Below are 7,297 nucleotides of genomic sequence, written 5' to 3' on the forward strand. Positions count from 1 at the left end.
TAGGGGATAAGTTTCTGATTCTGGAGCCCCCCCGCAATCTCCTGTTTAGAGCCTTGGTCTCCTATACATTGGCATGTCATGACCCCCACCCGAAGTGGCTGCCACCACGCCCCCTCCATATAGCTCTATGGGAGAGCCGTTCAGCCATCTTCATCTCTCCCATAGAACTATATAGAGGGGGCCACTGCTTCCGGCGGGGGTCGTGACGAGTCGCTGTATAGGAGAGCCGGGGCTCTAAACAGGAGATCATGGAGAGCCCCAGAGCTCGGACCCCATGCGATCTAAAACTTATCCCCTATCCTTCGGATAGAGGATACGTTGTTTTTCATGATACTTGTCCTTTAAATGTATAGGGTTCTAGGATAGACAACGCTGCAGTAATGGTTCTTCAGAGTCATCTGTATTTTTCGCAGGAATCTTGTGAACTCCCTTTGCTCTCTGGCCAGGAATCTTAATATTGTCCTATTTTTGCTAGTCACATTTTGCCAGAGCATGTGGTTCCATCCTCGCAGCCTGCATGCCTTATCCACTCAATGAGTTGTATTCAAGAAACGTCCTGGCTTGAAAAAACAGAGTCATTTGAATTATTTCTTTATACATCAAAGTGAAACATTTCCAGATCGCAAATAACTAGTCTGTCCAGCAACAGGCCAAGTATAGACCTTTGTGCCTCCAGCTGTTGCAAAACTACCACTCCCAGCATGCCCGGACAGCTAAAAGGCTGTCCAGGCTCGCTGGGAGTAGGAGTTTTGTAACAGCTGGAGGCACCCTGGTTGGGAAACACTGATTTGCACCAACAGTTTGAGGCTTATTTGCCTTTTTTCTCTGCTGGACTTGTACCAGATGGATAAAAGATTACATTGGTATTATGCAATTTCATACCAAATATCACTTAGTGCTAAAGTCATTGCAATTAAGGACAAGCTTTACTTGCGACATGGATTGAAGCACGGAATAATCTGGGTATTGCTGGAGACTGTTGACTTTGCTGAAAATAAGACAAATTGACATTTTAAGAACGGAATTTGTAATTTATGTTAAAAAAGTCATCGATAACAGCAGTGTTAGTTTGGGTTCGCATCAGCGTTCTTCACTTCCGTTATTCAATTCCGTAACAGAATTTGAGAAACGGAAATGAAGGTAACACATCTCTGCTGTACCCAGTTTTGATCAGTTACTGTATACTTCATGTACGTTATTTATAACAGAGAAAAATACCGGGCATGCAGAATTTTTTTTCTGTCATAAATAAGTCTATGGTGACGGATGTAACCTTTTACATCCGTTATTGCTACTGAGCATGCTCAAAAAATAACTGAATTACTATTGTAAACCTGACCTGTTTTGTCTGGTTGTGCGCCAGAATTGAAAAACCCGACCAACTCTCCATTTTACTAGAAAAACTCGAAAAAGGGGTGTGGTCGCCAGGAAAAGGGGACATGGCCACCAACAAAGAGGGTGTGTCCCGGACATTTTTGAGAAATCCCAATATATTTACTAAGGTTTCCACAGAAAATGTGGTGGGTTTGAGCTGAGGAAAACCCCACAGAACAGAGCAGGTGTAAAAAAAAAAAAAAACTAGAGAAGTGCAAAATGTAGGGAAAAACAATGGTAACTAAATACCTATCGGGAAAAAAAACACAAAGAAAACTACACTCCACTCTTAGTAAATCAGGGCCATTGACAGAAATAAGCGAATGTTTTAAGGGCTAATTATGGATGTTAATGGTCCGTTATTTTATTTTACATTCAGACATATTCAGTTTTGTTTCATTCATCCTTTTAGCTTGAGAGCCTTTTTCTTAAAGGGGTTATCCACCATAAGGTGATTTTAGTACTCACCTGCCAGACAGTAATGGAATGGCTTAGGAAAGATCTGGTCTTGTCCTGGGGCTAAATGTTGTGAAATTACCATAATGCTGAGGCTATCTTCTTGTGAATTGGCTATTGGAGTTCCCTCCCTTCAACTACAAGTCCCATGATTCCATGTTTTTAAGTGTGAGGTCACTTTTCTCCCTCCCATACATCAGCCACCCCACCCATTGAAACACACCTGTGCTCCCTTCCATGCAATAGACCAATGTTTTCTATCCAGGGTGCATAAGGCTGTTGCAAAACTACAATTCCTTGCAGAATGATCTCCCCCTAACCCAGCGCTCCACCCATTAAAGCAAGGACAGGCTCCCTCTGAACACCTGACTAGTGATGTAATGTCTCGGGCCATACTGCAACCTGGGAAAACCTGAGACAACAGTAATTTTGTATGCTGTTAAAAATAAACATGGGACAAAAATCACAGAAGAATTCCGAGACCACCGTCACACACAGGTACAGAACTACACAAACTTTACAGCCCCTGTAACATAGTCAAATAAAAACAATTGTAATTCTGGAATACCCCTTTAACACCAGACTCAGACCCACCATTCCTAAGGGTGCTAAAGACTACAAAGTAGTACCAAGACAATTCTTTTACTTTGCCATAGGCCCCAAGCACATGGCCATATTAAGTAGCTTGGATAATAACAAGGGTCTAGGGACTTGTTGTTTAATACAATACCTTATGTTCTTAACGAAAATTCCATAGTGTGTACAGGCCCTTGAAGTGGCGTATCACAGGCATGGTTTCCCAGAATATACAGTTTTTTCAAATATTGTCTGAATATTATTCTCACTGTGAGGTTCTTTAAGTTAGGACAGATAAATGGAGACTCCAGACCAGACCCCAATATTCAGGCCTGACCCCATACTCCAGACCAGACACCAGCTATACAACACATCCTGCCAGAGCTGTCATAAGCTGTCATAAAGTGAAATAGCAACCTGACAACACTTAAAGGGGTACTCCAGTGGAAAAACATTTTTTAATCAACTGGTGGCAGCATGTTAAACAGATTTGTAAATTACTTCTTTTTAAAAATCTTAATTCTTCCAATACTTATCAGTTGCTGTATGCTTCACAGGAAGTTCTTTTCTTTTTGAATTTCTTTCCAGTCTGACCACAGTGCTCTCTAGTGGCACCTCTGTCCATGTCAGGAATTGTCCAGAGCAGGAGAGGTTTGCTATGAGGATTTGTTCCTACTCTGCACAGTTCCTGACACGGACAAAGGTGTCAGCAGAGAGCACTGGGAAGAACAACAACAAAAAACTCACCTTCCTCTACAGCACTGCATGCTTTTAGGGGAGAATACATTGCCCTATGGAAGCATTTTGGGAGAGATTTATCAAAACCTGTGCAGAGGCAAAGTTGCCCAGTTGCCCATAGCAACCAATCAGATCGCTGCTTTCATTTTGCATAAGCCTTGTTAAGAAAGTAAGAAGAAAGCTGATTGGTTGCTATGGGCAACTGGGCAACTTTGCCTCTGCACAGATTTTGATAAATTGGAGCACATGGAGTGCCTCAATAATTGCTCAATAATATAGCACAATATTTTTGCACACAACTTGTGCCATACAATAGCATACAATATTCTTATCTAATGAATTCATTTCTATATGCAAAATAAATGTAAATAATTCTAGGGACAACATGGCCAGGGCTCATAAAGCAGCAGTGTATTATTCTGTCTGTAAACATGCTGAGGTAGAAAAGAGAAGGGAGATTTATGTGTGTTCTGTCATCGGCTTGCTCAGGATCCATTTGCTGTAGTTGATGGTCTGATTTGGAAATTGCTAATGTAATGTACGTAAAATGTTCCAAGTATGCTGCTGCCTCCGATATGTATGTGAACACAGCTGTTGTGTCTAATAACGTGCTATGCACTCGCTTTCATTTTTGGTGATTAATTGCTGTATTTCGATAGCTATGGGTGATGCCAGTAAGTAAGACCAGGGAGCTTAATGTTACAGGAAGGAGCTGATACGAGATATCCAAGCGGTGTGGACTCTGGTCAGCTTGGATGGGTCCTGTAAACGCTTCACACTTTCATGTATGGGAAAACAGCTTTTTATTCTGCAACAGTTGATACAACAATTGATCCTTAGCTTTAAGAGTGTCAAGCCTCATTTGCAGTGAAGGGGTATGTACTATACAAATGGAAGACACTGTTTATTGAAGAATCTATTGAAAATGGATGAACTGGCTCACTTTCAGTCTTTCAAATAAATAATACTATTGTACTAAAAACTGAATATAATGACTCCAGTTGGAGATTCACCTTTAAAGGGGTACTTTGCCCAGACATCTTATCCCCTATCCAAAGGATATGTCCAATAGGCTTTAGAGTGTGTCTACTTAAGTTCAGCACTGACTAGCTTCATTGCTTTGATACTTAATTTACTGATGGACTTCTTGATGTCTAGCTGCTAACATACTAGCTATGCTGCTAATGAAGGCTTTGGGTGAAACACTTCTTATTTGAGCTTTTAATCTACTTTCTCTGTTTTAGCATGTACTTTGTATTTTCTGGTTTTAGCCATGTTAGGTGGCATGCTCTTAGTGGATTTTAAGCTGTGTTTGTTTAGTCCGTTTTAGGATTTGTATATCCTTTCTGCTGTGTCTGTTCTGTGCTGTGTCTGTTCACACTGTGTTTTCTCTTGTATACGTTTATATGAAGTTCTGTGTTTTATATTTCTGTTTTCCTACTGGGCCAGCATGCTGACCACACGGTGGAGTGTGCCGCTGGCCAGTAGTCTATTTGGATTTATTATTAATGGCTACTCATATAGTGGAGTGTCCAGTTTGTATTTCCAGTGTGAACAGTGTCCTATGTTAGATCCCTGTTACTGCTCCATGGGGACTCCTTGTCTACTGGAGGAGTTCAGAGGGATTATTATTCCTGTCTTGTGTTCAGTGTGAACAGTGTTCTATAAATATATCCTGTGTATCTAGGCATCCCTCTTATCTGTTCATGGGGACTTCATGTCTACTGGAGGTTTCCACTCTCAAGCGTCTGGAAAAAAGACTTATACCCATGCAATCGGAATTAAAAGAAAGAAAAAAGGACAAATTCTTGAGAGATAAAGTGGACTATGATACCGGCAAGATCTTTTATTGGCAAGTAAGAAGACCAAAGAGGAACCGACATACCAGACCAGCTACGAGAAAACCAGAATATTGGACTACTGATTCAGGCTCCGACTCCAGTGGTGTCGGAGACTGAGATGATTTGAACAATGTCCCGACCATATACCATCCATCCAGTCGCATGCCTGAAGGTGGCAATACTGTCCCTTTAGGCGCAGAATACGTCGGGGACGCACCCGAAAAATGCAAAAAGGGAGGTGTAAAATGGAAACAGGTGACCTGGAGGAAAAAGGTCTCCATTCCCAGAACAACACCACAACTGTGAGTAACATGTCCTTAACCTTACCAATACCACACTTAGTCCTGAATGCTTATTACTTTTAGCTAAAGGTTTAAATTACTGCTTAGTGAGCAAATTTGATCCAGTCACCTTCCAGATAGATCTTCATAGAGCCATTAGGAAAATCAATTTAAGTGGCTTTTTCGCAGTTAAGGGTCAGACAGATGCCACTACTGTACTTTGTGGGAAAACACCAGTATCCGTTAGCCCTTGTGGTTTCAGCCTTAGTAAAAACTTTTCTGATCTGGACAGATTGATTCTTACCACCTTATGTAAACTGTCAGGAGGTAATTTTGAACATACCTTAGATGAGGATACGTGTGACAGTATCTTCAGCGGAGGGAATAAGTCCAGTTTTAATCCCCTCTTGCCGGCTGGCTGTGCCCTGGATGTTTTCTTGGAAGCGGTGATCCGAGATGTTAAGGCCTTGATCTACCCGATATATCGGCCGAAGCTAACGGATGATGAATGTAAAGCCTTAAAGTGGCTACGCTCCCAGGGAGATATTGTAATAAAGCCAGCCGACAAGGGGGGTGATAATGTGTTATTGCCCCTAGAATATTACCTGGAGGAGGCTTATCGCCAACTTGATGATGCCAAAACTTATCAACCCTTACGTTCAGATCCTACAGGTGATTTAAGTAATAAACTGAGAACGATTTTAAGAAGAGGGGTTGAACAGGGACATATATCCAAGCGATTTGCTGAGAAATTGTTACCCACATATCCATTGAAACCATACTGGTACTGGCTTCCAAAAATCCATAAATCAGTGGACCGCCCCCCTGGCCGCCCCATTGTGGTGGGCAGGGGTCGGTCACCGAATCAGTGTCCAAATATTTGGATTGGTTGTTACGTCCCTTACCCCAGAGCGTACCTTCATACATTCTGGACACGGGCGATCTCCTGAGGGCACTTAATGGCTTTGTGTGGCATTCCTCTTATTCTCTGGCAAGCATTGACATGGAGAGCCTGAACACCCGCATCCCTCAGGATACAGGTGTGAAGGCGATCCGGAATCAATTGTATTTTGCCGTTGGTATGAGCCACCAATTCCAGGATTTCATCTGTAATTTGCTTAAGGTGGTATTAAATTGTAACGCCTTCCAGTTTGATAGAAAGTGGTATGCGCAGAGGGCAGGGACAGCGATGGGTACGCCCGTCGCACCCACATTCGCTAATTTATTTTTGGCTGATTTTGAAGAACATAAGGTATTCTCACATAGCAACGATCACGTCAAGATTTATCCTAGATACATTGATGATGTGATCGTCATATGGAATGGGTCAGATAAATTTTTTAACCAATTTGTCACATATTTGAACGAAAGTGAAAATAACATGAAATTTTACCAGTGTTTTTGGGGGAAATTCTCTTAATTTCTTGGATGTTGAGTTAGATGCAAGCTCTGGTGAATTGGAAGTTAGAGGCTACCGAAAACCTACTGCTGTCAATTCCCTGCTGAGCTATCACAGTTACCAACCCTTCTATGTTAAATGTTCCCTCCCATGTGGACAGTTTGTTAGGTTGCAGAGAATTGATTGTAATTTACTTTATTTTTTATTCCCAGGCATTGTTATTAATGGATAGGTTACGGGAATGTAACAATCCAGAGGAATTGATACAACAAGCCTACCGCAGAGTCTATTTACTTAGTTGGAATTCCTTGTTACAACCCAAAAAGAAACAAACTAAGACTGAAGATCGAAACCCCCTGTGCGAAAACAAACAAGCTAAGAAAAAACGCTTTGTATTTTCATTTTCATTCAGCCCTATGGAGAAGGTAGTACGGAATGCTATCTTTAATAATTGGCATATTTTAGCCCAGGATGAGCTGCTTAGGGATATCTGTAAGGAAAAACCTATAGTAACTTAAAAAAAAACAGATAGAGATCTCCTGGTAAAAGGCAGATCAGATACAACTGAACAAACAGAGAGATGTTGGCTTAGCAGTTTAAAATCGCACGGGAACCACCGATGTGGTAGTTGT

At 41.6% G+C, this 7,297-nt stretch overlaps 1 long non-coding RNA gene across 1 annotated transcript; it reads right to left on the reverse strand.

The window, feature by feature from the left end:
• Positions 1–215: 215 nt before the first annotated feature.
• Positions 216–3,211, reverse strand: LOC130360603 (uncharacterized). Its single transcript, XR_008890724.1, has 3 exons — positions 3,154–3,211; positions 931–988; positions 216–560 (listed from the first exon to the last, which is right to left on the reverse strand). It is a non-coding gene; the product is annotated as an uncharacterized LOC130360603 (long non-coding RNA).
• Positions 3,212–7,297: the final 4,086 nt, after the last annotated feature.

Source organism: Hyla sarda, chromosome 3 (assembly GCF_029499605.1).
Source record: "Hyla sarda isolate aHylSar1 chromosome 3, aHylSar1.hap1, whole genome shotgun sequence".
Classification (NCBI taxonomy): Eukaryota; Metazoa; Chordata; class Amphibia; order Anura; family Hylidae; genus Hyla; species Hyla sarda.